Source organism: Magallana gigas, chromosome 7 (assembly GCF_963853765.1).
Source record: "Magallana gigas chromosome 7, xbMagGiga1.1, whole genome shotgun sequence".
Lineage (NCBI taxonomy): Eukaryota > Metazoa > Mollusca > Bivalvia > Ostreida > Ostreidae > Magallana > Magallana gigas.
In genome coordinates this window covers 1046614-1057377 of record NC_088859.1, presented here as the reverse complement: position 1 = coordinate 1057377, position 10764 = coordinate 1046614, and positions in this window count along the sequence as shown.

Below are 10764 nucleotides of genomic sequence, written 5' to 3'. Positions count from 1 at the left end.
TTGAATTAATTTCTAGGTCAGCTTGATTTTTTTGTTTTGAAACACATGTACACCTTTTAGCGTTAGGTCTCGATTAGATCGGGCACGGAAAAGACGTAATAACGCGTGAATTACGTCAGACGTTGTTTTATGACGTATGGATCATTACCTTAAATGTTGGTCGGCATTATGCGGTGCCTGTTACAGTTGATACACCCCAAATGTTAGGGATCTAAGGTAGTCGTCACCTAACCGTGGGAGTGTGAAATCAATGGATTCCATGCTCTGCCAATGACTTAAATGTTTCTTTAAATGTCTCTGAGATTCGACCTCCTGTTGGACAAGGTTTGCCATTTTAGAGCGTTCGACCATCTTACGGGCTATGTCGCAATCGTTGTCACGGGATTGCTGTAATGGGGCACAAAAACTATTGCAAAAATTGCTGCTACTATATTAATGTATTTTTTAAGGTGGCAGGGAACATGTTTTTTATACAATTCATTGTAGCCAAGGGATGCATGTCTTCGGAACTCTGTAACTAGAATTTCCTCAGGTCCTATTCAGCACAAATACCTTTAATTCACCCTTTATAAGGCCAATCAATTTCTGAAGAAAATTACTATACATGTACTCTCAGTCTGTCCCGAGTTTTTGCTTCCACGACTTTTTGCTTGATATTTCGATAATCATAAATACCTTTTTGCTCAAACTACGTTCATCCACAAATATGAAAAATGTCCAGATTAGCTGTTTTGAAACGCCCCGTCTACCGCTTCAGGTTTCAATACACATCCCAAAATTGAAAGTCTACGGGGATTTTGCATTGCATCAGCCATTATTAAGTCCAGATGATAACGTTAATAAATAGCGATGTATTCCGAATGGAGAAAAGATGTACACATTTTCCATGATAAATCTCCGTAAGAAAATTGTTTTTGTTCCTTTGAAATTTTATGAGTGAAAAGGGATAATTGTTCAATGAAGATATCTTGGATATATTCCCTTTCATGCATCGATTTCAATGGTATTTCTTTCACAGGTATGTGTATTTTTATTAAAAATCATTAAAAATTGATGACAGCAATAACTTGGGACAGACTATATAGTCAAAACCTGTAAAATTCTCTACTTACTGGTTTTATGAGATTTTGACCCTTTCATATTTTGCTAATTTTTCATGATTTTTCAGCTTTTTAGACCTCCCCCAGCTAATTCCCTGCAGAGGGTTGACCTTCCGTACCGCGTGCATGTTGCACTATCACATGTCAGAAACTTACCGGTGTATAGTTTACAATGTCCCATCCACCTACTTTTCGTGTTATTTTACCTCTTGTCTGTAACTTGCAATTTCTCTGTGTAAAGTCAACACAACAGTCATAGCCGCAGGTTTCGCATTTTACTTCTGATACCAAGTACCTAATATATGGGGCTTACATATTGCATATCAATTTTAACAAGCGACACCCCTCTAACTAATGATAATCATTAAAAATCATTTCATGAATTTTAGAAACACTCATAAGCCTTCAAGTACAGCAACTCTTAATTTTACAAAAATATTGACCGGGTACTTTATCCGAAACTGTCCCTTGCTAGCTTAAGATGGGGAATATCTTTGTTACATACTACTTTGTCCAAGAACTTTCATGTCTTCAACCTAGCATTGACCGACTCAACAGCCCATCTAATCTTTGTTACGAGTCTTGATTCATTCCCCTCCCTTGCACTGATTTGTTTTTCTTTAGGACCAAGAAATGCAGGGAATTTCGTACAAAACCCGATATCGTTTAAAAACTCTATGGAGTCACGAAAACCTCTGTCGAGAATAAGAATATCATCTTTTTTAATTAAACAACTGTAACAAGTTCTCATCATTTGATTTGACCATATATTTCCGAATTGAGGCGTCGTTGTTTCGACCATTGGCAAAAAATGGGCCCAGAATACTATAATGATGTAGCCGTCAGTTGCTGTAACTACTATTGGTTTTACTAAGGATCTGTGTTTGTGCATACCGAAACATTGACGTTGAAATGCGTAATTGTGATTTTTTGAATGTATTTGTACGTTCCATGCATGATGGATATTACAGAGTCTGACAAAAAGTGGCCAAATATTTGAGTTGCGTTGTATGTTGTATGTTCTTCAATAATGGTATTTCTGGAAATGTAATAGGAACCAAAATACGAGGAGACAAATCCCGAACAAAGGGCCTCTCTGGCTTGTTTGATATATCGGGAAATCTGTCTTTGCTTCTTACCAAAGAGTGTTCCAATAAATCTAAAATGGAAAAAAGATATCAATGTTTGTCCTAAACATTTCAAAACTTTTTATTTAATGCTTATTAATAAAAAATTTAGAATTTTAATGCATACAAAATATGTTTATTTACCCTCTCATGCACACATATTTACATTAATTTTTACTAATGCACAAATAACCATAATTTGTTTTATGATAGAACAATAGATTAAAAAGCCGATGTAAACCAACTTTCTATTTGTGTCGCTATTACAATGTGAATGACAAAGGTTCCCATTATGTATTATATTTGGTTTATGCTCAGAGAACCTGGATGCAAACATTGATGATTATATATTTACTTTTCAGCAAATTTTAAAGTAAATATGTAATAATGATGGGTAAGTGTGTATGTGGGGTTGAGTGGGGGTGGGAGTAAAGTTGTCTTACACTAAAAAGTTGGTTTATTTGCATGTAAAACACCTCTGTTTGGATATAATTGTATAATAATTGTATACCCCTGAGAGAGCCCTGTTCTGAGTTTCCCCAGCAGCACTCCAATAGCAAGTCTGGGCGACCTTAACTTAGACTTCTTTAGGGTTGTAACCATTTCAACTAGCTCCTCAAACTGGTGCTTTTTCAGTCCTGTCAGGTTAAGCAATTCGTTGTCTGTGTAGTCCTATGGGTCGTCAAAGCTGAGGCGTCTGGCTGTGGATACAGAGGCTGAGTTTCGAAGGTTTTCGAGTAGTTTTACTAGCTGAGAAGTCTGTATAGTAGCATGATTTTACGAAGCTTAGATTTGTCTATACTGGCATCTTGCTTAAGCTGTTTCCCGTTTAAATGTTTTTACAACACCTGACCCCTTCCTCCAGTAATATTGAATCGTCTAGCTGAGAGACAAAAACACCATATGCAGGTGGTGAAGGTATATTGCTACATAAGGAAAGTTGACTGTAGAAAAAATGAAGTCATCGCGTTTATCATAAAGTTTTGTTGTTAAGTTACCATCAATGTCCATTTCCACTAAAATATCCAAATATGAAACAGATAACGCAGACTCTGTGGTATCTTTTATTTCATGTTCACTGGGATATATCGAGTCGACTTAAGTATGGAAATAACAATTGTTAATTGCTAATACGTCGTCGATATACCTTAATGTTGAGTTGAAGCCATAGTGAGTGATTTATTTTTGTCCTCCGCCGCAACGCGGAGCGGGGACATAGAAATGCCGGGCGTCCGTCCGTCCGTCACACTCTTTTGTAAGCGCTCTCATGCCTACAAATTTTGACGGATTTGCATGAAATTTATACCAAATGTTTATACTACTAATACCTTGGTCAAGTTCCTAAATCAGCCTTGGTCGATACTAGTATACTGCTTGACCGACGGGGGACCTAGGAATTCTATTCTTGTTTCACATACAAGTTTTTGAAAAATAGATCCGCTAACAATGGTGCACAATTGATACCCATAGGAATTCCAACAGATTGTTTAAAGACTTGATTTCCAAACACTACATAGATGTTGTCTAGCTATCAGAAACTCAAGCATCTTTTTAATGTCATCTTCAGAGTACTTGTGTATACAATCAAAATGGTTTTTAACAAAAAAGTTTTTTAGATTTTCCATTGACAATGTAAGCAATTTTACGAGTTCCATTTTTATTGAAGAAACAACTGTCGATGATATCAAAAAGCCTAGATTTTAATTTATCTAGTTCTTTCTCACTTCTGCATTATTGAAAAGAGAAGGATAGATGATTTTCATTTGGCCTCTCTGTTTCTCAAAATGTTCGAAATATAAATGAAATGGAAGAAAAAGTAAAATTATTAAATAATGTCATGTGGTGTAACAATTTTGTCAGCGATGTAACAACAACTTTTGATTACACCACTAACCGTTATACCACTGATGTATCCAGAGTAAGTGTAGCAGTATGACCCAAGAGATCAAAAAACAACACAAAGCCACATAGCGTATGTTTTGTTCAGAACTTTTTTGTTCTTTCATAATAGAAAACCTTGAATAGCACGTTATACCACTGAAACAGTTTGCATTGTGTTTTTCTGAGGATAATATTCTGTTACGTGACATGAATGGTCACATCTACATGTAAAGCAATGAACATTATAACATAGGCTATATGTGGCTTTGTGTTGTTTCTGATCTCTTTGGTCATACTTTTTCTCACAACGATGTCTGTTCTGATACTTTTATCTTTTTAGCAGGAGTGAATGGTGTCACTATTATCGGGTACCTGTAAAGTGCGAAACGAAATAGAAACGAAACGAAATATGCCGAAACGAAACGAAATCAAATTGAAAAGAAACGGAAACCAAAACTACAGAAACCAAATGAAATAAAATCGAGCAAAATGAAATCAAGTTCATTGCTTTACATGTAGATGTGACCATTTCAATCATTTTATATATTACATGTATATATTAAATTGTGTACTAGCATTTAAGAAGTAACGGGTTATGTTTGTTCATTTCTAGACGTGCGCATTTGTAGTTGTGGATACACTTCAAAAGTTATTGTCCATTTCTATGCAAAAAAAACAAAACACTGTATAGTCTGTCCTAAGATATTTATGCTGCATATTTGAACGGTTTTTAATAAAAATACACATACCTGTGACTGAAGTGCAATTAAAATCGATGAAAGGGAAAATTCCCAAGATAACTTAATTCACACATTATCATTTTTCCCTCGTAAAAATTCACAGGAACGATAACAGATTTCCTACGGAGATTTATAATAGGAATGTTGACATCTTTTCTCCATTCGGAAATACTCGGGACACCTCGCGCAATTTTTCAACGTTATCATCCGGGCGTCGTCATCTCCTTGGCAATGGAAAAACCTCGAAGACGTTTTATTTTTAGCCGTGTACTAATACCCGACAAGCTAGAGGGGGCGTTTCAAAGAGGAAATCTTGGGATTTTTTCATACTATTGAATAAACATCGTCTGAACCAAGAGGTATTTATAAATATTGAATAATTTAAGAAAATATGCGGCAAAAATATCTTGGGACAGACTATAACTAAATATAATCCTCAAGTTAACCTAGTATCACTTTTTTAAATACAATCCATTTGTAATCATACTTGTAAACAAAAAATCAGACTGTAGAACCTGGCGATTCTTGTTTTGCTATTGTCTATTTTAAAACCAAACTTTATCAAATCATGCACTTTTATAAAATGTAAGATAAAAGCGGAAAACTAGTAAAAAAATGTTATATAAATAACATGGTTAATTGCAACAGGTCCCCGGCCGTTTGAGATAAACTGAGTTGTCACACGTGCTTTCACTTTTTAGGCAAACGATATTAGTTGCTAACAGACTGACTGCCTAATTAATTTTGTTTTACTGTAGACGCAGCTTTTAGGGTGGTTTTTACAATCCTTTATACTGGAAATTTTATTTTTGAGAGTTGATTTTTAAAACAAACTCTCCTATGCAGTTAGTAAGACAAACCGAAAGTGAAACAGTGTTTGGACCTCAGCACAAATCATCGCTGCTGACAAGACTTAGTTCTTGAAAATGATTGATGAATTCGATGTAATGTATGCTAAAGCATTGTTTTTCAAGGAAACTTATTTAAAAATACCTTGAAAATAGTCAGATTTTAAATGGTACGAACAATTTAAATATTTTTTGTAGTCGTATGTATTCCTACGCCAGAGTTCAATATAGTCTGGTTCAACTCGACGCTCAGCTGTCTCCGTAAATGCTTGTCGGAGATTTACGGTGTCAGCCGAGCGTTTGGTTGAACGAGACTAGAGTTCAATATTGCCTGGATCCATACAATTTTCGAGAAATATTTTGTATTACTGATACATAGTTTGATTGAATTAATTTTACTCTAAATATTATTTAACATGATTCATATGGGGGTTTCTCGACATTCTTGTCGAAAAAGTCCAAAAATTCATATTATAAAAATGTGCGTAATTCAAATTAGAAACTGCATGTACTTGTCATGAAAAATAACATATCATTGATTTTAAGATAGACAAACATCGACAAAATCAACTCCCGTCAGTTCTTCAGTACTTTGTTTTATATTTATTACTCACAAAAACATAGACCTTGAAACCCACTGTGTGTGTGTGGGGGGTGGGGGGGGGGGGGGGGGGGAGTAATAGAATGAACAAACTCTTTTCATCTTTCATTGCATGTTATCATAATTCGCAATTTTTAAAAGTGTTTCTGGTACAATAAAATGTTATGTTATATTTAAGAATTTAGAAGAGTTGATGCAAAATATATTTTTCAGCTATTTATTAGATTTATATGCACCCACTGGCAGTATACGACGTCTGAAGTGACGCTATTTCTATAATTCAATCAAAATCAGTCCAAAATTTTCTTATCTTTTTATGAATGGGAAATATAAAGCGCATGCTTGAACCAGGGAACTTTTTGGGACTTATAAGCCTTGGCTAGCTACATCTCTGATTAAAATATTTTGTTTGTTCAAGCATGCGCTCTATGTTTTCTGAAAGAAAACTGCTTGAAAACAAAGCTGTTTTATGTTAAAAATGCAAAAATGGCGGGAAAGGGTTTTCTTTACGATGTCATATTTCAAATTGTTGGCAGTTGATTCAAAATGAACATTATGTAAAAACATCACATATACATCGGTACAAAGAAAACAAAGAATTACAGTAAAATAATGTTGTTCATTTTAGGGGGGGGGGCATGTTAGGCCCATATCATATATTATATACTAAACAAAAAAAAGGTGTAGCATAAATAATTTGTTGTCAATTTATTTAAAATCAAAGGATCAGAACAGTGTTTGGTTATGATAACAAGGCACCAATGTTTGACAATATTCTTTTGTGAAAAGTCACTTTTAGAAACACACAGGCTTAGAACACTCTACGGATCTACCCTGGGATCAGAATGGAATTTCACAAGTCAGTACCGTGTGTGGCAACCACCTGCATTCAATACTACGACACACCTTCTACGCATAGAGGATACATATCGGGATATTATTTCATTCCTCCTCTAGTGCTGTTGCCAGTTGCAAGAGATTCTGGGGCTGGGGTCTGCGCATCCTTACTCTCCTACCTAACTCGTCCCAAACGTGTTCGATTGGCGAGAGATCCGGAGATTTTGAGGGCCAGTCTAGCATGTCAACGTTGTTCTGGTTTAGGAATTCTCTTGTTGCTCGAGCAGTGTGAGCTGTTGCGTTGCCCTGTTGGAATGTTAGACCAGGGCCATTGGTGCGCAGATATGGCAGTACAATGGGGGAGAATTTCATCTCTATATCGTTCACTACAACAAGTCTTGTTCTGTTTCCACCACAAATCCCCCCTAACCATTACACTACTACCACCAAATCTGTCTACTTCTGTCACACAGCAACCGGCAAAACACTCTCCACGTCTCCTCCAAACACGGTTTCTTCCATCGGCAAACTTCAAACTAAAACGAGACTCGTCACTGAAGAGAACTATGGGCCAGTGTTGCACCCGAAAGCGAAATGGTGCCGCGCCCAGTTCCGTCGGGAGGTCTTGTGTCGATCTGTCAGCTCTGTTCTTTTGTACGGTCTACGGGCTTTCAAACCGCAACGCTTCAGTCGGTTTCGTACCGTCTGAGAGCTAATCCTCCTCCTTAAAGCATTTTGAGCTGAATCTACCACCGTTAAAAATCTGTTTCTCATATGAAGCAACCGGATTTGACGGTCCTCTGTAGGGGTGGTTACTCTGGGTCTTCCACTGCGGGGCCGGTCATCGGTAGATCTAGTGGTTTGGAAACGTCTCCAAAGAACATGAAGAAGGCTGAGCGTCTTCTGAGACGTTCCGACTGTGGCTGCTACAGCGTTTTGGGACATGTCTACTTGGAGCATCCCAACGCAGCGTTCAAGGTTTTCTTTAGACAATCGGGGCATTTCAAAAATCGCATTTAATGAACTAAATTTTTGATTTTCATTTTTGACAGACAGCAAAGATATTCTTTGCAGCAAAGATATTCTTTGCAAAGAATTTTGCGGATACACGTGGTCAAACTGTGTGTAGCACGGGCTTCTACCCATTGTACTCACCGTCAGTTAAAGGGCGTAACGGTTTAATAATCAGGATTTTTTCATCACAATAGAATGTAATTTAACTCTGTTATAAAGGACATTTATTGTCAAAAATTTTGTTCGAACGAAAGTAAAACAAAATTGTACACTTACATATATACCTTTCTTTTTTTGTTCAGTATTGCATTGAATCATGATTTTTTGAAGTATACAGTCTCATAACTGCAGCGGTGTGTACATACAAATTGAGTCGTTATGAAAATTTGTATGCACACATCGCTGCAGTTATGAGACTGTATTCTTCAAAAAAATCATGATTTATTGCTTATATTTAATTTTTTTAACTTCTTGCCTTGTCTGCAAATGTGATTTATACCTTTAAATTCCAATCTTATCCTAAGGGTAAGTTCATATTAATGGAAGAGCCACAGTAACAGCCACAAACGTTTACTTTGATGTTCGCTTGTGACGTTGCAGTTTACAGCGTTCAACGTTTGTGACGTCATAATACAACTCGTCATTTTAACCTTTGAGTACCCTGTGTGATAACAGAGGTGCGTTCAACAGCGCGAGCGCTCGCCACCGTTCGCGAGCGCTCGCTTCTGAACGATCACGTTAGCGAGAGCGATCGCGAGCACTCGCTAACACACTCTCGACGTTGTTCGCCCTTGAATCCAAGATGGCGGCGAAAATTTGTGAAATGAAAATTGCACACGATTTTTTGGCCGAAATACGGATATGGTTAGTTATGATATGTATTTGTTTCCGGAAATCATCAACTAAGACGTTAACGGTTTTTGTTTTAGTTCTTTTGTTTACAGGATTCGGTCATACTAAAACACGCCTGCCGACGCCTGCCGGGGAAAACACGCCTGCCGAGAGAAAACCGCACGCCTGCCGTTTACCTGATGGATTATTTTAATATTTTCTTTAATATTTTATTTAACTTAACCAAATTAAGTATCATAATAACAAAAAGTTGACTTTATATTGATTATTTAGCACAAAATTGGCAAAAATGTTCAATGTTGGTAAAGATAGATAACTCTTACGTAGAATTCATACGCCTGCCGAGGAAATCTAGACGCCTGCCGTTAATTTGATGGATTATTTTACTTTTTTCTTTGATGTTTTATTTCTTTTAACTAAATAGATGATAATAGAAATCAAAAGTTGATTTTATATTAATTAATTAACACAAAATAAGTAAAAATCGGGTAAGCTGATAGCTCTTCCGAAGAAATCATACGCCTGCCAAGAAAATGTATACGCCTGCCGTTTAGTTGATGGATTATTTTAATTATTTCTTTGATATTTTAGTTTACTTGGCTTAATAAACGATAACAGAAATAAAAAGTTGACTTTAAATTCGTTAATTAACACAAAATTAGTAAAAATCGGTAAAATAGATAACTCTTACGCAGAATGCATACGCCTGCCGAGAAAATCTATACGCCTGTCGTTTATCTGATATATGATTTTTTTTTCTTGGATATTTTATGTTTCCTAACTAAATACATGATCAAAGAAATAAAAGGTTATTTTGCATTCGCTGTTTAATGAAAATATTATTAAAAATGTTCAAAGTCTGTAAAGAAGACAAAGAGTTCTTACCCTGCTTACGCCTGCCGAGACACTGAGTTGTAATAAGCCTGCTGATTTAATCATTTATCCATGTCTTTTATTTTCATTTCTTGAAAAACTTCAGCTTTTTACATAGTTATAGTTTATTAGTGTTTTCATAACCTTATTTTTTGTTGCAATTAATTAAAGATATATTTCAAACTCGAATCAGGGACATACATGTACTGTTAATTACATGTATATAGCCTACATGTACATGACTTTTGTATGTCTCTGCTCGAATTTTAAGATTAAAGTTTCCGAAGAACCCTTAAAATATGCATGTATTTTACGTATGATTAACGTTGTAAAGTGATTCAAATCGTGTCAATATCCTTGGTTATAAGCCTGGACTGTCTCGTAAATGATAATGAATGATATTTTCCCCTACAAAATAAGTTTTGTTTTCTTTATATTTTATAAGCCTCACGAAGATATATAGTAACACAAATGTTTCAATGTTTACGGTTATGAATGGACTATACATGTTTTATGAAGAGGCGTAAGTCTAACCAATTAAAAACTTATCATCCGGGCTTATTAATCAGAAATATTTTTTTTATTAAGTGCTTGTACATGATATATACATATACATGTATAAGGATAAAATGGTATTATTCTTCAATTTTATCGATACATAAAAAATACAAATATAAGAGTCAGAAACCATGATATGGCGACCTTGCTCTATCAATTGGAATAATTAAAGTGGACTGCAAGGTTTTAATAATACTTTTGGGTTAATAATTAGGTGTAAGTTCAAAGGCTATACATAGTATCTTAAGACATACTTAGGTAGATCGACTCGTTCATAACTATTTTTCTCAGTCACCTAAAACACATGAGAGAGAGATAGAGAGAGAGGAGAGA